The 25,660-nt window shown below is 43.9% G+C and overlaps 1 protein-coding gene across 1 annotated transcript in view; it reads left to right on the top strand.

Moving 5' to 3' along the window:
* The window catches only part of TPRG1 (tumor protein p63 regulated 1), a 194,699-nt gene that overhangs the window by 18,382 nt on the left and 150,657 nt on the right, over window positions 1–25,660 (top strand). The gene's annotated exons all lie outside the window — the stretch shown is intronic.

The raw sequence follows: 25,660 nt of genomic DNA on the forward strand, positions 1-25,660 counted from the left end.
GAGCATGTACATGTTAGCTGTCAAGCAGCGCGTGCAGCCTCTGACAGCCCCAATATCGCTGTTTGTATTATCAGACAATTACCAGCCGAGCTCATATTCATAATTTGACTAACAACTCGCGACAATGATTATTTTTCTTTTCCTGGCAAAACAAATATAGCAGCATTTTCTTTTCAGCATCAGCGCTGATGCTCCTTGGCATTCTATCAGCTGAAGAATTTTTTTTTTTTTTCAAAAAAAAAAAAAATGTTAGTTGTACTCCCCCACATCTCGCTAACTTTACAGTCCCCCATGGCATCTGTGTGCAGTGAACTGAGCTGTTGAGACTAAATGTAATTTGCAATCAAGCTTCTGTTAACATGGAAATGTACCGGCTGGTCTGTTGCAATATGGGTTCTCATTCTGTCTAGCATATGGTTGCATTAAATCCAGTCTCCAGAATGTCTCTTGTTACCACATTGTCAATCCGTGCAGAGCAGAGAACCCTAAAAAACCACTAAAGGAACATATTTTTGGAATTGGCTCTTCTATTGGATCTTGACAAGAGCTGTCCAAAGACATACTTGGTTACTTGAAATGAACTAGCCCTGTCAGATCTATGCACACATATACACAGAGACACACAGTAAACTTGAAACCCAGTTAGATGCTCTGTATCTGCAAGCATAGGAGTTACACTGGCGGACAAAGGGAAAGGAGAAGGCGAAGGACTCAGCTCCATTAGTTACATTTGAGATGGTTGATTGATTGTTTTCTTGATACCTCAATATTCAGAGAGTTCCAGGATATTAGGGTTGCATGGGACTTTAGCCGTCTTTGCAGCTAAAAGCACAGGCTCTGGAATTGGATGAACCATGGCTTGAATCCTGATGCCATCCTTAGCTTGGTGACCTTGAGCCTTTGTGTGCCTCAGTCTGTGCCTTGGTGAAACAGAGGGTAGTAAGAGTACCCTCATGATGTAGGATGTGGTGGGGGATTAACTGCTTAGGCATAGTACCTGACTCAATCAATGGTGGTCATCAGTATCCATTACTTCTTCCTCACTCTCTCCAAACCCAAATCCAATGCTTATGTACCTCCCCACAGCTCAAGCCACCATTGTTCTCTTATTCATGTGTCACACTGGGGTGGCTTTTGGGATGCCCATCCCTTCCATGGCAGCCTGTTCTCTTCTGTGCAACTCTTTAAGTAGTTTTTTCTCACATTAAAAATAAATCTCACCCCCATCCTGAGTCTTTCTTCTGAGGCATATACATAAAGCCTAACTGGGTGGTAGGCCTTAGGTATTTGGAGAGGCCGTCATGTACCCTGTAGGCATGTCATATTCTCATTCAGCTCCTCTTGTTCCTCCAGCTTCCTTTTCTGATGCAGCATGGACACCCCTTGCTAGCCTGGTCCCATGATTGGGCTTGCTTGGGTATGTCCATGTCACAGCAAACATGGTGTTTGCAGCGAGCATGGTGTTTGCAGAGGTCCTACCTGGCAATGATTTACCAGATTACAGTGAGCTTTACAGAATATTCCTCTCCTTGGAAAATTCATCAATAACAGTTTTCAGTAAATCATGTAATCCTTGAAACTCAATGGCGGGGAGGACCTTCGTGCCTACAGGTCTCTGCATTATTTTGTGGAGAAAAAAATAATTTTTTTTGAGGAAGTTAATGCCCTTGTTATGTATCTATTCTGTAAATCTGAGGTGTTGTGGGTTTTATTGGATGTGCTCCAAGTAGGAAACTCGTGCACAGAAGGTGTATGAGACACCAGAGTGCTGGGACATAAATTTCTTCCAACATTTGAAGAGTACTTTGGAGGGTCAGGAGAAAATGGGAAAAGTTCTATTCATTCATTCATTCATTCATTCATTCATTCTCTTAGAAACCATTTGTGTGTTAGACACAGTGCTAGGCACCTGGGATATAATGTAAACCTTCCTTTCCTGCCCTAGGAAGGTGGCAGCCAGATGGAAGCCTATTAAGATACAGGGTGATAAGATCTAGAATACTGCCAAAATACAAGATGATCTGGGGACTGCCTCACCAAGACTGGAGTAGCTCAAAATTCCAGAGGTGGGGATAAAAATGTGGATAAGTAATTACATTATTATGGACTAATTGTTATATTTAAAGATTATATGAAGTACTCTGAGCACTTTGAGGAATTTGTTCAACAAATATTGAGTACCAATGTGTGTTGGAATCTACAATGATGAACAAAACAGATAGCCCTTGAAATTTATCAAAGTTACAGTCTTGAGCATTTGTGGACATGTGTACCCAGACAAATATTATTTGTTTATTACTCACTTAAAAGCTGTGATAAGTGTTATGAAGGAAGAGAAGAGGATTCTAGTAGAAAATAAGATGACGCCCTGATTTAGATGTTGGTGAGGTATCAAAGAATGCTTCTTCAAGTTGTATTTAAATGGAGACCTGAGAAATGAGTAGGGATAAAATGACAGATGGAAGTGCCAAATTCCATAAGAGGAATGAGCTGAGCTTAGAGTTTGAGAATTGAGAGAAATGGAGCTATAGGAAGGGCTTCACAGCCCATGTGGTTCTGGACAGTTGGCTACATCTGGTGAGAGAGACAAGGCATCTCAGGCAGAAAGAGAAACCCTTACAGAGGAATGAGTGCCCCAAAGACAACACACCAGTGCTGAGAGAAGCTCCCTTCATGCTCCTCGAGTGTGTGGGAGGGAAGTTTATGACGGGGCCAGAAATGGAGAGAGGTCGGTCATGTCATAAATGGCTTCATCCACTATGTCGAAGGATTGATTACATCTGGAGACACCATGGAAACACTGAGAATGTTTTAAATTGTCTTTATTTTTACTATGTATATCTATCTCCTCAATTTGTTTCAAAGCTTTACATGGGGGGTCATGCCTTTTTTATCTGTGTATCCCACCCCCAAATCCATGCTCAATTATAATTGGCCAAATTAAATTTCATCTCCTCCTGACCTCTTTGTTCCCAGCCCTGATTTGTAATCTGTGGTGGCTTCCACTTTGAGATTCTCTGTACCTCATAGTGACGTGGCACTAAAGTGCTTTGAGTAGATCCCTGTAGGATCTCACTTCAACCCCCCATGGCATTTATGACCTGCTCCTGCATTCTGATGGGATGGTTTCACTCCAAGATGTGAAGGATGAATCACACCATGACACAGGTATTTTCAGCTTCCAGTTGGCCATCCCTTATTGAGATCACAGAATCTGAGGCTTGTTAGACTGTTTAGCCCAGCACTCGGGCTCAGTGGAGAAACTCATTAGCTCCATTTAATTAGGAAAACCAAACACTTACAAACCTACTTTGCTGTCAGTCTACTTTCTACCATCTCATTAGTGTATTTCTTTAAAAAAAATTGCACCTTTAATGTGGTGATGATTTTCTTAATTTCTTCGGCATCAGAACTCCATAGATTCAAGCTATTTATTTAGAGAATAAGTAGAACAATTACACGACTAGCTGTCACACTTCTTTGAACCAATATCTTTGGTATCACTAAATTGAGAGTTTTGGACTTGATTTTCTATGTACAGGATACACAAAGGCAGTTGGTCCTGTAAGATTGCAATTATTAAGACCATCTATTTTTAATAGCATCTTAAAGTTTTCAAAAGCTTTTATAACAGTCTGTTGAGTCTCATAAAATGCTGAAACAGAGTGGAGCAGGAGGTGTCCTCTCTGTTTGACATAAGAGAATACTGGGGCTCAGAGCAGTTCAAAGATTTCTCAGGATGACAGCCCTGGGATGTCACAGCCTCCCCCTCCTCTTAGGCTGATACAGGGGTTGACAACGAAGACCCAGATTTCAGGCCCAACTGGCTAGAGATAGTGGTCTATCAGTACCAGAAATGGGGATAATTGGTTCTCTGCCAAAGATTATACTTTCAGGTTAGGATGTGCTGAGGGTTCGCTGACTAGAGGGCACCCAGCCCTGGATAAATATTTGCATGGCTCCATCTCCCAGCTGCCCTGGAGCTGCATAAGCGCAGTCTTCTCTACCTGGTGGAGGTCAGCGTTTTTCCAAAGTCAGAAACATTTCATGTTTGCCCAAGGGTCCACATGGAGGAAGCAGACTCTTAGTCCATCTTAAATCTGTTTGGTAATCCACTTCTCTTCTATCCAGGCTTTCCATTCAAGGTGACTCCAGTGCAGATACAGGTGGAGGAGATACTGATTTGATAATGTGCTTTTATATGCTTTACCTCGTCTGATGCTCATGGCACTCTTGCATGATGTGGCTTCTTGCGTCTGTCACATCAGTTAGGAAATGGGGTTCTGTAAGGCATGAGATTTCTTCTATGGCAAACAGTTCATAGTGGGACATGAGAGTCAACCTTGGACCTCTATGTCCATCATCAGGGCTCATTCCACTGCTTCTGCACAGCTCATGGCCCTTCCCCCGTCTTCTCTTTTCTCTCCTCTTGCCCCTCTCTGTGGCTTTCCCATACTCCTCTAGGACTCTTCGGGAACTCTTCCCATAGACCTCTGATCACATCTGCTTTCTATAAAGGTTCTCCTGTCAAGGTCCTCCTCCTCATTTTAGGATGAGTTTAAAACTCAGAGTTTCCCAAAGGTGTACATATTTTCATTACCATCTTCTCCCTGCTGGCTATCACAAATACTTCTTGAGCATTTATCATGTTCCTGGCACTGGGGATACAACGAGGATAATCGCACACCATCCATATCCTCTGGATTTAATGTGCTCGTGGAAGACAGCACTTTCCTGGAAGTTGACTCCAGAGGTCCACATGCTTCATAGGCAACAATTTGTTCCTACAGTTTTGAAAAGTTTTTAATCTTCAATTTGGGGGTTATGAATACTTACTCAACCACTCTGCCAGGTGATGTAGAGGCATGAAGAGGAAAAGGGATCTGAAATACTGATGTAACATCATACTCCAAAACAAAGAAGTGGGAAGTTCTGCTGTCAACCTGAACATTGAAATGTTAACTGGGGCCGGGGCCGGGGTGGTGGTGGTGGTGGTCAGTAGGGTTGCTTGATAAAAGAACAGATAATACTGGCAAATTCATAATGTTTTCCCCTTTTAATTAAGGGGTTTCCTTTGGATCTTATCACAGGAATAAACACTGAAGCCAGGGAATTATATGAGTTTTATCTAGGTTCCTGCCGAAATTTTGGAACAGATTGTTACACAATTAATCTGTGGGCATCTTTGAAGAAAAGGCACCCATCACTAGAAGTTAATGCAAGTTTACTGCAAACACATCCTGTTAGACATACTGCATCTCCTTTTCTTATTGTGCCACTGAATTGGTGAATCAGCAGGATGAGGACATTTTAGCAGTGGACTTAACATGACCTCCCATGATCCGATTGTATGTGAGATGGTGAACTCTGAGAGGGTTCATGCCATGGTCACTGGTTTCACAGTAATGGCTCTGAGGGATTGCTGAACATCTTTTTGTGAGCTAGAAAGAAGTCTCTGGCAAGGACCAAGACTTTTTCCTGGTCAATACCTTTTATGAATGACCTGGAAGTTTAACTAGAAGGAGAGATGTACAGATTTTCAGATGACTAATTTCCAGACTAATATGAAGAGAAAACACCAGGGACTGGCACTTAGAGATGGCATGGGCTAGAGGAGAGGATGCTGGCTTCAAGGAAGGCTGAACTGACCTTGCCTCTTGTCCCTGACACCTATCAGCAAACGACAGGGGCCAGGGCTTAATCTCTCTGACCGTTCACCCTCAGACCTGTAAAGAAGCAATATGGTTGTTGGTCTTTTCAATTCAATATGAGAATTTAAAAAGGGGCCTGGTATTATGCTTGGTACATGTTTTCAATGAATTAATGCCATATTAATAATGATGTTACAGGATTAAAATCTAAAATGGTCTAGAGCTTCTAGAACACAGGACTGAAACCAACATGATGAAACACGTCAAAACTTAAGGTATGTGTGTGTGGATGGTGGTGGAGGGGTCCGGATTAAATTTATGACACACAAATCTTCTAAGAAGTACTAAGCATATGTTAGGCACTTTAAAAATGGATGTTAATGATGACTTAATTAGCTGTGTGTGTTTGAAGGAAAAGAACACAAAGGAGGATCTTATATTGATGTTATATCTGTCTAATGTCTTCATATATATGAAGGGCTGCTATGTTGAATAGAATATGGACACATTTATTCGGGATTGTTCTGATGAATAGAGCTAGGCCAAACTGGTGTATGTGGATGACATTAGAAGACTTTCTGTGGCAGCAGAGCTTTCCTATAATGGGTCTGTGTGACCTGGGGACAGGTGATCTCCTATCAGATCAGCTAGTTGTCCTGGCACTGAATGAAGCATGGGCAACACTGGTTGTGTGGAGTGGGCATCGAGGCAGGTCTCACTTCTGTGTCACTTGTACTCAATGTCACGTTTGGGCTGGGCACTGAGCCAAGCATTAGGGGGAGAATAAAGGTACGTGGCTCCCACATTCACTGAGGTCACAGCTGATGGGAGGAGAGGCCTCTAAGTCTCCTTGATGGAGATGAGAAAACTTTTCACAGGACACTACCTTTAGGCAGACTTGGAGGATTGGTAGGGCTTTTTCAGGCAGAAAGGAATTCATTCAGGTGTCAAGGTTAGAGATATGGAACAACAAAATGCATTCTCAGACAGACAAATATTTCTGGCAATAGGTATTGCCAGCAAGGCAAGGGTTAGATCACAAAAGGTCTACAATGTCTTCTAAGGAGTGCTGGAGCTCAGGCTCCCTCTCTCTGCTGTGTCTTATCCATACCGTGTTAGGGCACTGATCCTACCATACTGCAATTATTAGCAAGTGGGCCTATTCAGTGCACACGAGCTCCTTGAAAAGAGAGCCCATGTCTAGGCATCCTTGTATCAGTCTCCTCTGAGCTTGCCTCTGAGCTTGCCACAGCTTATAAGCTCAGTAAGTCCTACTGAATGAAAAAAATTAATCTGTGAAAGCAACACAGGTCTCATTGAAAGGATAGGTCCTGGCATGATTTATGAAGAGTTTTGTGCTCTTAGAAGTTTCTGGAACTGTGTTGAGTATAGTACCAGGAATTACTTCTGGAGAGCCATGCCTTCCACAGGCTGTTTCTGCTAATGCTAACAGCAATTGCTAACATGAATTCAGTGCTCCATGAACCAGCCTGTGCTAAACTCTTTACATGCCTTATCATTTAATTGGCTCAACATCCCTCTGAGGTATGTATACACTTTCCCCATTTAATAGGATTTGGGGAAGGTAAGCAATTCACCCAAGTTCACACCGTCAGGATGTGACAGAACCAGAATTTGGCCCAGGTCTGCTGCTGATTCCAGAACATGTGGTGTGGCTCAACCATTCTACTACTTATTGAACAAAGCATTTTGTCTGGCGAGAAAGGGTGGGGCACAGAGTTAGATGCCCTTAGAAGCGAGATCGCCTTATTTGGTTAAAAGAAGTAGAGCGCTCTAGAATCTTCTTGCCTCTTATTCTACTTCTCTAGCAATAGAGAAAGAAGTCCATGGGAACAGGGCAAATCTGGAGGAATTAGAGCATCATGGATGCTGGTAGAGGCAATTCAGGAGATTACATAGTGGCAAGAGGGGAAGCGAGTGAATGGAGCTGAGACACAGAAACAGAAGTAGAAAGATAAGGCCCTTTGGCCTTTGGGTTTTTTTGGTGTGGGAAGTCATTTGGGGATGTTTCTCTCAGTTTTTCATTTGGATTGGAGAGGTCTTCCATTTGGGAACCCTTTATTTATGAGGAGCTCCACAGCTGAACATAGGGTTCACAGGTGAAGAGGCCAGAAGCTTTATGCTTAGAGCACCTACAGTTCTCCCGAACCTGACCCGCCAAGCTCTTGAGTGAGGAAGGAGGCAGGAACCCAGGAAGACCCAATATTTAAAAGTAAGCCCATGTGTTGGGCTGACTTAGGCTTGCTGTCTTGTTCTCACAGATGGAGGTAGGCGGGAGGAACCTCAATGGACGGCAGCAATCAGTGGGTAATGGTGGCCATTTTCTCCAAGTGCCGAAAAGATGGCCACTTTGTGCATCACCAAGAAACTCAAATTCAAGTTTCTCTGTCCTAGAGCACTAAATAGTATAATCCTTTCTCAGCCTAAGGGAGGGATATTTTCAGAAAGCAGTGGTATGTAGGGAATACAATGGCTGCCTGAGGGTCCGATTCAGCAGTGTGAATTCTACTGCCTAGTCAAAAGTCCTGATGTCTGCAGAAATTTGTCTGTCTGCAAGGACAGAGAGGAAAGTCAAGTTGCTATAAAACCTTCCCCTCCCTTCTGATTGGTAAGGGAAAAAAAATGTCCACACACTGCCATCTGGTGGGACCTATTGGTCACTGCAACTTGAATGTGACTGTTCACTCAAGGAACCCTTCAAAGGGGCCAGGCACTCCCTTACCTGGTTAACAAAGCAGAGATATACAAAACACCATTGCTGCCCTTGGAGAGCTCCCTGTCTAATGGAAGAAACTGACACACCATCAAGTAATTATAACTTAAAAAAAATGCTATTTTAGAGAAAAGTTACTAAGTGTTACCAAAGCAGAGGACACCTCTCTGGGGGCTCAGAAGACTCCTTTGGGCTGGGTCTGGAAGCCTGTCTTATAGTTAACACTACCAGCAGGAGCAGGAACACAGGAATGGCACAAGCAAGTATGAGCTGCAAATCGTTAGTCTTGTTGGTAAGTAAGGAACATGGGAAAGAAGCCGTAGACAGAAACTGGAAGAAGGTTAAGGCTAGCACATGGGAGACGCTGAACGCCTGGCCAAGGCAACAAGTCTGTGAACAGAAAAAATGATGGGACCACATTTTGCTGCTAAAGTCATACAGACAAGTGTCTATCATGCATGCTTTCACTCATTGTGAACACTGTCATTATTTCAGATCTCCTACAGAAGCTCATTGTGTAAAGTCGACGAAGTCGTAGCTATTCTGATTGAAGCAGAAGTTTCCTTCCCAGCCCGCCACCCTCATGCACACGGGGGCTTTCAGACAACATCTGAGACTCAGAAGGACCTGCTGTGACACCTATCACTCTGGAGGATTCCTTCCTCACATGACCACCCTGCTCTAATTTTAGAGGTAACCATGTCCTATCCTTTCTATGTACATGAGTGTTCATAAATTAGGTTCTAGATCTTTCCCTTTGCCATCAATTAATCCATTAATTAATGACAAATCATATTATTTGTGTTTCTATGTTTTAAAGAGATTTTGTTTTTTTGGAGCAGTTTTTGTCACAGCAAAATTAAGAGGAAGGTGAGAGATACTGCACACATTCCCCTCCCACACATGCACAGCCTCTCTCATGACCAGCACCCCCTGCCAGAGGAGTGCGTTGGTCACAGTGGAGGAACCTGACATGACACATCGTTAGCACCCACGGTTCATAGTTCACATTAGGGCTGACTCTTGGCGTTGCACATTCTATGGATTTGGGCACGTGTGTAATGGCAGACATCCATCATCATGGTATCATACTCTTTTCACTGCCCTAAAACTCCTCTGCATCCCATCTCTTCATCCCTTTCCTGCACTCCCTGGCAACAATGGATCTTTTTACTCTCTCCACAATTTTGCCTTTTCTAAAAATGTCATTTGTTGGAAACCCAATGGATGTGATCTTTTTAAAATTAACATCTTTTTACCCCTGTAGGTAGAACCACTTGCAGCCCTGGAGGCTCCATTTTATGGTGACTCCATTTTATGGTTACACTGACTTTCCTAAACATGCGATGTATATCCCCATGTCACCCAGTCTCAAGCAACTTTAGATTGCCAGAGGCCAAATACAGGTTGGTGGCTAGAGACCAGCCACCCCTGCAGGGTCCAGTGAGCATCACTTGCCTGCTGCCTACTGCATTAATTCACATTCAACATCTACAGCATACACGCTGTTCTCAGCCCACAGATCATCTATGATGGAGTTTGTAGAAGGAACCCTCTGACATTTATTAACAGCATACAATTTGTTGCTTTCGTTCCAAGAAGAGCACTCTGGAAAAGCATTCACTAGCCTTCTTACAAGAGTCTGAATATTCAAGATGCACAGGTCTTCCTGTTCTGTGAAGACATGTAGCCTCTAGATGGAATTTGCCACAGGGAGAGAGATTTCAGTCCAAGAGCAGGTCAAGAGGGGCTGGTCCCTGATGACTAAAGCTGTTTTGTTCCACCAACGTGGTTATCTTCCTGCCCTTTCAGATCCGCTCTTTCTGAAGCAAAACAGAAATTCCACCCACCCAACAGCATTTCTTCTAACTCCTTCTTGTGCCCCCTGTCTTCCCTCACGCCTTGCCCACTCTCTCTGCATGATGGGGTCAATTTGCTCTCACTTGCCCACACTAACTTCTCTGTTGCAAGCCTGTGTCCGGAACTGCCTCCTTCTTGCCATCTGGCAGCTGACATCTGTCAGATCTTTCCAAGGCGGGCCCCCACCTTTTCTTTGAGACCTTCACAAAATGATGTTAACTTTCACTCAGAGACTTGCCCAGTACTTGATTATGTTCACAACATTTCCACACGCTTGAACAACTACTTTAGCATCGATTCTTGCCTACATTACTTAGGTTAATTGTTATTTTCCTGAGGGCACGCTGACCAGTGTCCTTTTATGTTCCCAGTGCCAAGTTCAATAAACATTAACTGAATGGATATCACACTTTAGAATGGGTTGGGGCTGTTCTGTGTTTTATGAAACAAAATGGAAATGCAACTTAGCCTACTGTCTTGTCATAAAGAGCAGCAAGGCAGGAACGTCTTTGCACGGTTTTTAGACACCGTGTGGCCATCTCCTGTTCACTTACCTCATTCAGTTGTAACTCTTGGTTTCTCACCTTCTCTCCCTTTGTTAAGGCATGAACTCCTTAAAAGAAACCTTCCGTGTTTGGTCTGGGACCTGGCTTAGAGTACAGAATCAATAACTAATTTTTTTCAATGGATTGTCAATGTATTTATAGGGACCCATCAGGATACTGAAGATATTTGGGACCTCAGTAAAGTTTCCCTAATACCTGGTGGTCACATTTTTTTTTTTTCTTGGAGTTATTTTGAATAAAAATCGACAGAGTGGTGGAGGGAATGCAGTGCTCCCCATGTATGTGTGGGCTTGTCCAGTGAGCTCCTTAGCTCCTCGAAGGCAGGGATGAGTGGGTATTAATGGAGAAAGTTGGGACTGGGTGTTATGACATCTCTAATGTAGGCTTGATGGTCCCAGGTCCTACAAATGTGACCCTGGGCAAGACATTCTTCTCTGGGCCTCAGTTTTTCCACCTGTGAAATAACAGAATTGACTCCCCAGGACCTCCCATCTCTGACAATGGCTTGGATTTCTTTAGTTTTTGTCTCTGTTACCAAAAAAGCCCTAATCTTTTGATTAAAACTGCTGAGTAATTTTCAATTAGTAAAAGTCCAGCTTTGGCTCCCATTCTCTTCTAAAGACGTCTGTGCAATGATCTGCACACATAATTAAAATGGCAAGCATATCTCCAAAGTGAGTCTCTTTGCACTACTTGTCCTTGGGGTTCCATAAGCACAGGCATTCAGGAAAGCAAGTGGGTTTCGCGGTTTCCGGGCACACTGTTGTTAGGGACTCCCTGGTAGAGAAAGAGTGGATCCGAGTTGAGAGGTAGAGCTGATGTGCCAGGAACAGTCTTCTGACTTCACGTCTAAGAGCTTTGGAGATGTATCCTGCAGAGGGAAATTTGACCCCGGGTAGAGCTGAAACCATGGCAGTGCAGAGGGCTTGGGAATGGGATATTAGCTCGTCCTTAATTTGCAGGGTGTTAAGCAATCTTGGATGTGAGAAAGGGAAACCCAAGTTAAATCGAGTCATGGAGGGTACACACATGTGGAAACAGGCGTCTCTGACTTAACTGTCGAACCTCGGTGCCTAGAATGGGAATGTGGTCTGGATCCAGCAGGGGTCCCTGGGTCTGCTCTAGGGACCACAGATATCAGAGGACATGAGCCTCATTCTGTGTTTCTCCTTCAGCACAACTCAGCGCCTCTGCTGGTTTCTGCTTCTCAGAATCTTTTCTCTTCCTGCTGCCAAGTTGCACCGTGTACTCCATATTGTAACATCTGGAGAGACATATTCCGGTTGCTGTGGTTCATTGCCACAGCCCCTCTTTCAAGTCATGCCATAGCCATGAACATAGCTGCTCCTAAGCTGGAGGAAAGCCCGGCACCCAGTGAAGTCTGTGCCTGCGCGGTTTCCTCTACAGAGTGATGTGTGATAGAAGACAATCCTGTCTGCTCCCTCGACTCATTTGTTTGGTGAAGGGAAAGCCTAAGAAGGAGTAGGATTGCTGCGCTCTCTCACAGTTGACCTTGAACAATGTGGGGGTTAAGGAGACTGACCCCTGCACAGTTGAAAATCCATGTAAAATTTTGACACCCCAAATACTGAACTGCTAATAGCCTACTGTTGACCAGAAGCCTTACTGATAACATGAGCAGACAACTGCCATATTTTGTTCATGTATCATATATATGTATTCTTACAGCAAAGTAAGCTGGAGAGAAGAACATGTTAAGACAGGCTTAAGGAAGAGAAAATACATTTACAGAATTATATTGTATTTATAGAAAATAATCCACTTGTAAGTGGACCCGTGGCGTTCACGCCCATGTTGTTGAAGGGCCAACAGCTACTGTATGAAAGGGGTAACAGGTGTATTTTAGATTGCTCTAGAAGAGAGCGTTAAGACAAAGGATCCTTAATTGAGATCACGTGTCCATCATCTGCATGCCGGGAAGGGCAGGGAAGGTGAGGAAAGCTTTTTCTCAGGTGGAAGGAATGTACTATATCTTACCAATAACTCTCAGCGTGGGATCTACTTCAGAAGTAGGAAGAAAGTTTGGATGCTGTGCAGGAAAACCCGAGGGATGGCCAGAATACCTTTTGCAAAGCTTGCGGAGTGGACACTGTTACCTTGTTTCATTGTTTCGGAAACAGCCTCAGAGAAGAAACTTCACTCACTGACTCCCTGATTCCTCAAACTGTTGTTGAGAGCCTATTAACTGCTCTGTGCCAGGTGCTGAGGCCATGAGCAAAATAAGTAAAAACACGTGCCTCCACACAGTGTGCACTTCTGTGGTGCGGAAGGCACGAGACAGAGTAACTGATCAGTAAAACATATAGTATCGCAGATGGGGGTCAATGCTCGAAAGAAAACTACATCAGGGAAAGAGAGTGGGAAGGTGGTTGTATTATGGAGATGTCCTTTTCAGGCAGGCAGACAAGGTCGGTCTTGCTAAGACAGTGATATTTGATCGAAGACCTGAAGGAGATGAGGGAATGAGCCCTGTGAGCCTCTGGAGAAGGGCGTCCAGGCAGGGGGAACAGCATGGGCTACATACTCTGAGGCGCCAGTGGACCTGGCACATCCAAGGGCCCGTCTAGAGGCTGGTGTGTTAGGGTCAGAGCAAGAGCAAGAGCAGCCAGAGGAGGGAAGGGCTGGAATTGCTGGGGTTGGATCATGGGGGTTTTGGAGGCCGTAAGACATCTGAGAAGAAGATGGACAGGATCTGACTTACATTTCTAATAAACCATTCTGACTCCTGTGTCTTGAAGACCAGGTCTTAGGATAGCTCTATTTTTAATTTCTTAAGGAGTCTCCACACCATTTTCCAAAGTGGCTGCACCAACTTGCATTCCCACCAACAGTGTAAGAGGGTTCCCCTTTCTCCACCTCCTCTCCAACACACGTGGTTTCCTGTCTTGTTGGTTTTGGCCATTCTAACTGGTGTAAGGTGGTATCTCAGTGTGGTTTTGATTTGAATTTCCCTGATGGCTAGTGATGATGAATATTTTTTCATGTGTCTGTTAGCCATTTGTATGTCTTCTTTGGAGAAGTGTATTTACTCCAAAGATACAGATGTAGTGAACAGAAGGGTGATCTGTACCCCAATCTTCATAGCAGCAATAGCCACAGTCGCCACACTGTGGAAAGAGCCAAGATTCCCTTCAACGGATGAATGGATAAAGAAGATATGGTCAATGTATACAATGGAGTATTATGCCTCCATCAGAGAGGATGAATACCCAACTTTTGTATCAACATAGATGGGACTAGAGGAGATTATGCTGAGTGAAATAAATCAAGCAGAGAGAGTCAATTATCACATGGTTTCACTTACTTGCGGAGCATAAGGAATAACCTGGAGGACATTGGGAGATGGAGAGAAGTGAGTTGGGGGAAATGGGAGGGGGAGACGAACCATGAGAGACTGTGGACTCTGAGAAACAAACAGCGTTTTGGAGGGGAGAGGGGTGAGGGTTTGGTGAGCCTGGTGGTGGGATTAAGGAGGACACGTATTGCATGAAGCTCTGGGTGTGGGGCATAAACAATGAATCTTGGAACACTGAAAAAATAAAATAAAATTTAAAAAAGTAAGATTAGAGAATAAAAACATAAAAAATAAATAAAATTATCACATTAATGTTCATAATGCAAAAAAAAAAAAAAAAAAAGACCAGGTGTTGGGGGAGGTGGTGTTGGGGGAGGTGGTGTTGGGAGAGGGATGGCAGAAGCAGGAGAACTGGTCAGGAGGTTGCTTCCATAACCCAAGTGAGGGATGATGGAGGCTGGGATGAGGGTAGTAGCTGGGAAAGGTCCCGGGAAAATAATCAGCATTTGGCTATGTAGTAGACTGAAAAAGGCTCCAAACATGTCCCCATCCTAATACCTGGAACCTTCTAGCCAACGGGCCTTTTCAAACATGGTTAAATTAAAGATCCTGAGATGGGGAGATTATTCTGGGTGATTCATGTGATCCCAGTGTGCTCACAGAGGTCCTTCTAAGAGGGATGCAGTGGTGTTAGAAGGTACACAGTGATGAAGAAGCAGAGAGAGAAGAGGCGATGTTGCTGGCTTTGACATCACATAGGGTGCGGGGTCATGAGTCAAGGAAAGTAGCTGGCTTCTAGATGCCGGAGAAGTCAAGGGAAACGTTCTCTCTTACAGCCTCCAGAAGAAATGCAGCCTGGCAGACTTCTGACCTCCAGAACTACAAGAAAAAAAAAAAAGTGGCTTTTAATCTACTGCATTTGTGGCAATGCACCAAGAGCAGCAATAAGAAACAAATACAGGCGGGGGGTGGGGTTAGAGTCAACAGTTTACTGATGGACTGGATGCCAAGAACGTGGGAAAAAGAGGCAGGGATAACTCTAAGAATTTGTGGTGGAACCGCTGGAAGGATGGGGTATCCTATGGTGAGATGGGGATGACCTGCTAGGGTGACGCTGAGGGGCTGTATGGCCAGGCCCTTTCTGCTCTGATGTGGCCGAGAGGCTGAGCCAGGAGGATGCGTACAGCCAGCTCAGCTGGCTGGGGGTGGCTGCGGTGGTACCACCCTTCTCCCGGGTTCACCCAGCAGAGTCCCCCGCTCTCTGCAGCCTCTCCATCAACCCCCCTCTCCCACCTCTCTGATGGCAGAAGCAGCACAGAGCTGGATGAGATTAGACACATACATTTTATTTTAAGGCACAGCTGAGAAAACACTCAGGAAATAAAAGTTGTTTTGACGTAAACTGTATTATCTGGAGGCCTGTTGATGGTCTGCTGATGGGGTTCTCAGGCTGTGGGACAGATTCCTTACACCGAGCATCACTGAGACAGTCACTTACAACCACTGTGCTTCTGTCCTCACTACACTTGGCTAAGCTCAGCCAGTGATGCCTGGCATGCTGGTGTGGGAGAGGAACTCTCGGTCAAGGAGATGGGCTACCCGACCATGACTCTGGCTCTGCTACTCAGCTGCTGTAAATCTCAGTTTCTTCACCTGGGATCTGCAGGTGCAGGAGCCAATTAACCCTACAAGCCTCCTTGGACCTGGTTCTCTGGTTCTTACCGACCTCAGTTGTGTGTTTTGGAGGGAGGCCTGAACAAGTGTTCATCCAGCCAAGGTCTCAGCACTGCCCCCCCCCCCCATTCTGTCTTGGGTCTTGAAGAGTAGGCACTGACCTACTTCTCTCATCTTCTCTTCCCTGCCATCCTGTTGGGGATTATTCTGACTCTAGAACTGTCCCTGCCTAGCCCATGTTGGAGAGCTTGCTTCTATTCCACCTGGTCCACGATTCACATGTCCGTGGGACTTAGCAGTGAGAACAGGCTTTGTTTGATAGAGTCCAAGGCAGATGGCCATTCTTCCTTTCCAGACTGAACATCAAATGCCAGGGACTCAGTGAGGGGCACCTCCTTCTGGCTTGGAGCTCTTCGAGGCAGACACACAGGCCAGGTTCTGGCCACCTTCTGTTCTGGTTTGTCTAATGATGCTTTTGGCAAAAGATGAGGGAGAGCAGGAAAAGTGAAGAAGGAAGAGAGTAGTCTGTTAAGGGAGTGTGGCAGGCATCCTTTACCCTTTGGGAGGAAGTTTCCATGAAAATAAAACACAAATCAAAACATCAGCATACTACTGCCTCCCAGGAGCAACGGCAGATCTGCCATGTGAACATGCTCCCCATCGTCCTCCCTGGGCCAGCCTGATGACTTGGAACACGCAGTTTCTGTGACAGGAGTCACATAAGTTCATAAGTTCTGCCACTTCTCTCCATTCTGGCTGTAGAGAACCCAGCCTGTATAGGAATAAAGGCTGAATGATGGTTGCCATGTATTGTGCAATGTGTATTACATATACTGATAAAGGTTGGAAAAATACCAGAGGTATTATCTATTTACTGTGCTACTTTATAAATGTTATGTCACATTTTGGTTCTCGGGGGCCACATTTATAAAACAAAAACTCTAGCCAAACTATTTATCATGAAAAAAAGATATTGAATATCAACACCATAGTCATTCATTGTCAACACGGAAGGGTCCTTCAAACAGTATTCTGTAGGAAGTAGTCACCATCATTATGTTTTTCAAAATGTTCTCCCACTCATTTTTATTACTCACTTTCTAAAACAGCCCCAGGAGCTAGGTTTCATCATTATTCTCCTTGTTCAGATGGGAGAACTGAGGCTCTGAGGCGATGAGGGGATCTAGGGCCTTTTACTACCTTCACATGGGAAGAACAGGCATCCCCTTTCCTGTTCCCTGGAGACATGGGGTTTCAAGGGCCTCACCCCATTTTGTTCACTTTGTCTCCATTTTGGTGGTTCTGCCTCTTTCCTCCACTTTATAGCTCTGTTGTTTTCCTTTTACACTCCCTCTTCTGAGGAATGAAACCAAATTACTCTCATTTTCACCATAGATGTTTGCCCACTTCTCTGAAGCTGCCTTCAAAAAAGCACATTTTCTATCCCAAGAACTTATCAAGGTATTTTTTTCTTTTTTAGTCCGAGACAAAGGCAATTTTCTCCTTAAAAAGAATGATTGTGAAAGCTGTTAAGATAATAAAGTTTATTGTCTCCAGGATTTTCTTCTGAGGAGCTGGCAGTTATTCCTATAATGATAAAAATGCACTCCTCTCACACCACATTTACACCCTGCTGCCCTGGGTCTCTGCCATTCTGGGCTCACAGCTTTTCGTTTCAACACGAAATCGTGGTATACTCTTTAAAAAACATTCAAAATGGTAATTAATCTGAGAAATGTACTTAAAAAAAAAAGGTAACAAAGTTTCTTTCCAGTCTCTTCAATGAAGAGATAAGGGTAGACCCAACTCTGAGAATGACCAAAGGTTTCCCAAGGAATGGATCTCTCTGGAGGACGGCATATTCCTTCAGATGTGGGACGAGGTGGCCGTGGTGTTTCAGGCAGAGGGAATAGGACAGACAAAAGGAGAGAAGCATAAACAAGCTTGGCGAGTCAAGGTGACACAGAGGGAAAGGTGAGAAGTGATTCTGGAGGAGTAGGCTGGGAAGAGGGACGGGCAGAGCTATCCCCCACTGTCGTGGCGATTTCTTAGAACTGATGGGAGGCCCAGTAGAGATGAGAGATGGGAAACTCTCATAAATTTGAGAGCACTGCAGGAATATAAGGCAAGCGGTGTTGGTTCACGTTGATGTTGCTATTTATGTGTTCGTACTGTTATTACCAACAATCTGAAGTCAGCCGTGGATCTTGGACAAGAATGATCTGATTCAGTGGCTGGTGTGGTTTAATTATCTTGTATGTTATTCTTGGTCCTAGGAGTGCAATATGGGATGAGAAATGCGAGATAGGACACCTGTTTTTCTCAGGTACTGCAGATTCATACCCACAGTCCTGGGGTAAACTCTGTTGTGGTAGGTGATGCTTTGATGGAGTGTTTTTCTGTGGGGTTCGTGAGCTGTAAACATCCACTGTCATCAGTTTTGGTGAGCATTGGAAGAGAGTGTTTAATGTCTCTCTATTTAATGTCATGATAAATCCTAAAATTCAAGTTCCAAAGGAATGCCTCTAGGGTGGATGGGTGAGTGGATAGGTGCAGGGGTCGTCTGGTTGCTAAGGAGGTGGACAGAATCGTTAGCCTGAACTGAGGTGGGTGGCAGTGCTCTTTAAGACTCGCGGATATCAGTATCTTTTGGCAATTGATCTGTGAGCTGAATTTCATGAAAAGAAACCAGAATTAGCGGAAGAACCCAAGGCAGTCAGCAAGTTAACTCTGGGGATTTGACTGGGTGATTTCTTCTTGGCGGAAGGATGAACCCACTCAAGGTTATCTTTGGCTAGGGGAATATGATAGAACTTGGTGCTCTGTAACCCTCCTCTCTAGTTAGAAGTCTTGTAATCAGTCATCTATTTTGTGTGCTTCTTATTTTCTTTATTTCCATTCAGGTTTTTCTCAGTGTTTGGTAAATTTCATGTTGAATATGTCAGCCTGTCTCAGTTGTGCTAAGGAAAACAAGAAGAAAGATCATGTTTACCTTAAGCTGCAAAGAAAAAAGGGAAAGTACCTCTCTCATCTTCTCCCCCTCCCCAGCCCTGGGAGATGGGGACTTCCCTTGGTGGTGGCAACAGGAATCAAAATAAAACAACTCTTGGAAAGATAAAAGCTCAGAGGAAGTGGTGAGATGCTGGCACTGCCCCACCCTCTTCACCTGCTAGACCTGTTTCCATGCATATTCCTCTCTGAGGGATAAAGATCTCAACCACCAAATGGAAAATTCTTACTGTGTTCTTCATATTCAAGATAGCAGTTCCTGCCATGATGGCCTCTTGTTTTGTTTTTGTTTTTGGTGGAGACTCCTTTTAATATACTACTTATGGCTAGACTCTGTAGAGACAATGAAACGTAACTGAAAGGGGACCTTTAAAAGATCTTGTTGGAGTTTTGGCTTTTCACTGTGACATGACATTGGACAAATCACCAGACTTCATTTCCTTCTCTGTAAAAAGATTTATAACATTCCCTTCATGGGATAGTTGGTGAATTTGGGACAATGTGTTAAAAGTACCTATTAACTTGTACATGATAGACATTTAGGAGGTATTGGCTTTTATTGTTATTGCTTTTTTAATTACATATAAACTGAAGTAATCTGGTGTAAGAGCCACCTGGGGGCTAGGGTTAGAGAGGCAAGCATGGCCTCTCTCACTTTTCATTTGTTAAGAGAAATAGTTTGCCATGAGACAACAGCACAGCCTGTAGACCAGACCACTCATGGAAGCTTTGGCAAGTTATTGGCTCTCTCTCTCTCTCTCTTTTTTTTTTTTTTAAGATTTATTTATTTATTTGAGACAGAGAGAGCAGGGGGAGGGGCAGAGAGAGAGAGGGAGAGAGAAGCAGACCCCCTGCTGAAGCAGGGCTCATGTGGAGCTCCATCCCATGACCCTAAAATCACAACCTAAGCCAAAATCAAGAGTCAGATGCTTAACTGACTGAGCCATCCAGGCACCCCAAGTTATTCACTCTTGTTTCTCCCCAGTTTCTCCAGCCATAAAATGAAGAGCTAGGGTAAGAATAAAATGATACAAATATTTTAAGTATTTAATAGAGTGCTGCCCCCCTCACCCCAGTTTAGTAAATCCTGCTTTCTTGTTCTTCTTATCAGCATCTGCCTGCCTCCCCTCACCAACTACTTTTCTCAGGTGCCAAGACTACACAAAATATTCCATTGTCTAGGCTCAGGAGAAACCTGGTGGTTGGTCTAAATGCAATGATTATGTCTGGGTCTTTATTCTTTTTTTTTTTTTTTCCTTTGTTCATTCTATTTTATTTCATTCCATTCCATGAGAAACATTTTAACCGAGTCCCTATTATGATAAAGGGATGATGGACTTACAGCGATTAATAGGATGGTTCCTGCTCTTAAGGAGCTCACAGATCAGTCGGGGAAAGGCACAGTCTAGAAATCATGACATGAGACAGATAGTGTCAAGCTGGGGAAGGGGGTCAAAGTCAACCGTGGGTGGCATCTGAAAGGTGGAAGGAACCACATGATCTGGTGCAAGCTCCATGGAAGAGGTGAGTCTGGCATGGTTGTGGGAACTGTCAAGATTCACTCTAAGTGGAGGGGATGGCGAGGGCCTCCCAGCAGAGGACACATCCCAAGAAAAGGCAAGGGTGTATCAGTGTGTGAGACATATTTGGGGAAATGGTGATTGTTTAGTTTGGATGGAGTGTGTGATCTGTGAAAGGAAACAAATGGGGAATAAGGGTAAGGCATTATTGTTAAGAGTTTTTAATGACAGGACAATAATAGTTTGATTTGCAATGAGAAAACATGGAGAGCTTTTTTGAGCAAGAGGGTAAGCAATATGACAAGGAAGATACAATAAGTTGTATCAGAAGTGGTGTTTGCATCTGGCTCTATCAACAGCCAGATCATGACATTTATCTTGGTCTTTGATAGCTGATATGGGAGAGAAAAGGTGATGGTGTTCTAGATTCTCAGTCAAAAGGAAAATAAGGACACGGAGTATGGACAGCCTCAGAAATCATTTGAAAACAGATGAATCTAGGCTGCTTGTATAAAATACAAGTTGGGAAATTTGGAGAGATGACTTCAGGTATCATGATAGGATCTTGAAGCTCCTATCAGTGATGCTGGTTTCTCTTTCAGAGGAGATCAGAGTACACATAAGGCTATCAAACAAAGAATCCAAATGAGTTTACTGTTTCTTTGAAGTCAGGCTTCTTGGAAGATCTGTGAACTATTAAAGCCTTTTTTCTTTATTGTGGTAAAATACCCATAAAGTAAAATTACCATTCTAACTATTAAGTATACCTGTATATTGTGCAATCCTCACCACTATTTAGTTCCAGAACTTTTCACCACCCCAAAAGGAAGCCCTAACTACAAAGCTGTCACTCTCCACTCCCTGCTCCTCCTGGCTCCTGGCAAACACGAATGCCTGAATGGATAAACAAAATGTGGGGTAGCCAGACAATGGAATATCATTTAGCCATAAAAAGAAATGAAGTATGATATAAGTTCCAAGGTGGGTGAACCTTGAAAGCATCACACTATGTAAGTTACATTTTGTTTTTAATTCAATGTTAATAAACAATTACCAGTTGTAATCTTGGTCTTTATGCTCTGCAGTGATACTTTGCAGTAGAAAATATTTTCACAGGTCACAGCAATTATATTGTAGCTTAGTGACTTTTGACTAGGGCTCTGCAAACTTTTGGAAGTTTGCTGATAAGTTTCAGGGGTTCAGACACAATCAGTGCTAGATTTTTTTCATTAAAGTCTCCCGATTACTAGATTTTAGCATCTTGTTGCAAAAATTATGAAAACATTGTGGATAAAATAAACCAACCAGCAGGAATCCATTGAGGAGCTGTGCTAGAACATACATAATATCGTTAGATGAATCTGGTGCTGAACTCCGGCTTTGTCCTTTAAGGGTATGATTTTCAGCATATTCCTTAACTTTTGAGTCTCTTCCATCATTTACAAAATAAGTCTAATGACCATCGCTCCCTAACAGAATTGTCATGTCCATTAAGCATTAACACAGTTTTGGCAAAGTACAAGACACTAAGATGAGATAATATTATCAGCTGATTGGTGATAATAAAACTAATGCAGAGGCACATGGGTGGCCCAGTCGTTTGAGCATTGGGCTCTTGGTTTCCGCTCAGGTCATGATCTCATGGGTTGTGAGACTGAGCCCTATATCCTTGGAGGTTCTCTGCCTCTGCCCCTTCCTCCACTCACTTATTCTCTCTCTCAAATAAATAAACCAATCTTCTTTTAAAAAAGAAACTAATGGTGCAGATTCTACCTGGTTCTGCTCTTTGGAGGTCTTGAAGTACATTTGGGGGAGGGGGGGCTGGTGCAATAATCCTGATGGTGATGCAGTACCCTTATGTTGACTGTGACCTAGGAGAGCACATTTTGTACTTGTCACACTGAGTAGCGATGTGATACTGGCCAAGTTAGTCATTAGTGCCCAGTCCCCGTACCTGTGAGATGGCAGTGACATGTAGGACTTTTTCCACATGGCTGTTGTGGGGGACACATGATTAATATTCATAAGGCCCTTATAGCACTTTCTGGCACATAATTAAGTACTCTATAGGTATTTGTTAAACCACTAGAAATAAATAAATATAGGATACAAGCTGATCCAACATAAGGTTCTTAGTGTTTTTCCTCTGAATGACTAATCTCACTGAGGCATTGATTCAATTTGATGACACCTTGCTTTAGTTGATATTTTAAGTAAAATTTGGGAATGTGCTAGCCCAAGTTATCTGTGTTATGATTCAAGACAGAGCTGTGATCCACACTGACATTATTCAGCTAATCTGGAGACCTTTAAGAATGTCAGACTTGTTCAGGAAGCAAAAAGTTTGCATCTTACTTTCAGTTTATGATGACTTCATAACCCATTGTTCTGGATATTTTAATGAATTACTAGGATGAGGCTTAAACCATAGTATTTCTAGGAACTAAACAGGTAACTTTAATAAATTCTGAAGACTTCTGTGGGGTAATAAAGGAGAGTGAAAGGGAAAATAAGTGCTCTGACACTAAAACGAAAGGTAAGACTTCAGGACAGTCATTCCTCACTGTGTTCTGGTTTCCCAAAATGTCAGCGTAAGGAATTAGGTTTCTATGGATATTACTGGAGCCTCCCCCACAACTTCTTAAAAAACTGTAAGTCACAGGGACCTCTAATGGATACCCAGGGAGCAGGGGAGTTGCTCTGGTTGAATTGGGATGGCACCTCCTCACTCTCCCTGGGGATCAGTCTGTCTCTCCTGGTAGTCCCCAAGGCACCTTAGTGGGACTCCCAGGGCCCCCTGAAACTCATTCTGGAAACTACTGGGTAAGATGAGACTGTTAACTTTTAGCTAATAGTCTATGATTCTAAAATTACACATTTTTTTTCAAATAAGGTGAACTTATTTTTGCATAATAATACATATGTGCATTTGCTTGTATTTTCCACAGAACATGGGACTTTGCCGTATAAATGGGCCCTGTGCTAAAATGAAAAATTCTTTTGTAATATGAACAATTGCTCTTCGAAGTCTCTGTTTTCAAAATTCTGTGCTCTCTCCTTCTTAGAATGGGATACTTTTGGCCGGAAGAGCTGTCGTGAAAACTTAGGATATCATTAGCTTTCTGTTCAGTTTCTCCTTTTTGAGTCCCTGGCATTTGTCATTCCTTTTACCTCTCTTCAAAAGTGGGATAATCTCAGGGGAAAAAAAAAAAAAAAAAAGCTTCCGTTTAAAAAAAGGTATCTGAAATTTCACAAAGTATGCTGGCATCACAGCAATCCATGAATATTTAATCATTATCAAGACAGGAGGTTGGAGAGAAAAAATCAGGTTGTGATATTTGGGAACAGCAGGTGTGGGAAGGAGGGTGTTGACACCCTCTGAAAATGGATATGGCATGTTGTTCCCTCTGCAGTTCCCACGTCACCTGGGGTCCCAAACGCGCCTGAAGAAAACTCTAGGGAGTGGGAGCTTGTCCTCACGGGCCTCACACCCTTCATGTGGTAGAGAGTCTTCCCGGAAGCGGGGGTGCCCTTCAGGGAACTCCTTCACTTCACAAAACCCTTCCCGTTCTCTTTTCTGTGGGCCTTGGTGTCATACAACTTGTCGTGACCCCATCCCTTGACATCTTCTTTTCCCTTCTCCCTTGGCATATCGTTGTTAGGTCTTTCATGTCCAGTAAGTCAGTGAGGGCCTAGGGATCCATCCCAGAATTTGGGACCGTGATAAAACGCTCGTGGGTCTCTTAGGGACAATCACCAGTCTTCTGACTTGATCACACACCTCACCTGTTCTACCAGCCATTGCTCTGGCCACACAGGTTCTGCCACTGCTTCTGTGAGGCAGAGACTGCCTCGCCCCACGAGCTCCCGTCCTGGGTTTCTGTGCAGCCTGCTCCAGGTTGGAGCTCTCTGTCGGGAGACTGAGAAAGTGCCGTGCTCTCATCTCAAACTCTTAGGCACACACCAGCCACGCTGCAGGACTTCTTAACATGGGGATTCCTGGGCCCACCCCAGGGGTACTAATCCAGTAAATCAAGAATGAAGCCTGAGAATATACACTTTTTACAGGAGATTCTCAGGCAGGTAGTCCCAGAACTGCTTGCACATCAAATGCTGTCTTTAGGGTTGTCCTTTCCGGGCCTTGCACTAAAGGACGCAGTGGCCTAAAGGTCCACGCTGAGATTGGAGTCATGAAACCCAAACTGTGGGGCCGGCTTTGGCTCAGGTGGTCACAGAGCATTCCCTGTGTGCAAAATTCCTTATGTTGTGGGAGTGTGGCCAGGACAGGAACTAGAACAGGCCCTTCCCCATGTGATCTGGGCAACATCTGAGGCTGTCTGCTTGCAATCTGGTCACAGCCCACAGGAACTCATCAAATGACAAGATAGAATCCCTCAACAGAGTCCCCAACACATAATAATGATAAAAATAAAGTATAAGCTTCCTGGCCTAGATTTCCAGACCCTCAGTAGTATGGTCTTGGTCTCCAGCTCACCATCCCCCTCATTCTCACACATCCCATCAGAGCAGGGGGACTGTTCTAGCAACTGTACATGGGGGCAGGGCTCGGTCTAAATCACATCATTGGGCAGTGAGGCCCCATGGCCCCCCCTCTTGTCCAAGGAGGTTACAGGGATACACCATCCTGATGTGTCTCCATCACCTGGGTTGTAACTCTAGCATCAGAAAAATTCTCTAGCAGCTTCCTCTCTGGGTCACCTCCTGTGGTCAGCACTCAACTTTTGAACTTATTATTTTGTTGCTTTCCTTATTTTGTCATGCCAACTTAGGTTCTAGAGTATAATTTTACTCTGGAAATCAGTTCCTAAGTCATGACACTGAAATGAAGATGATAGCATTTTGGTTCTTTTTTTTTTTTTTTTAAAGATTTTATTTATTTATTTGACAGACAGAGATCACAAGTAGGCAGAGAGGCAGGTGGGCGGAGGGGGAGCAGGCTCCCCGCTGAGCAGAGAGCCTGATGTGGGGCTCGATCCCAGGACCCTGGGATCAAAAGCAGAGGCCTTAGCCCACTGAGCCATGCAGGTGCCCTGATAGCCTTTTGGTTCTTAGAAGCACCGAAGGCCAGCCCTGGAAGCACCCTCGCTCTGAGCATGTCCAACCTTCTTGTGCTGTTGGTCAGGAAGCCTAAGTCCAGAGAGGGAAACTTTCCGAAGCGTATGCTTGCCCAAGTACAACCAGAACGTTAGTGAGCCAGCCCTCAGCAGTGACTCTCCGTACATACAGAGGTGTGTCATTCTTTTCATCTTAACTAGTGCCCTTCAGGCTTCCCTTGGAGTCTCGATGTTTCTTCTTCTTTTTTTAAATAT

Source organism: Lontra canadensis, unplaced genomic scaffold (assembly GCF_010015895.1).
Source record: "Lontra canadensis isolate GAN:19392208 unplaced genomic scaffold, GSC_riverotter_1.0 scaffold56, whole genome shotgun sequence".
Taxonomy (NCBI): Eukaryota; Metazoa; Chordata; class Mammalia; order Carnivora; family Mustelidae; genus Lontra; species Lontra canadensis.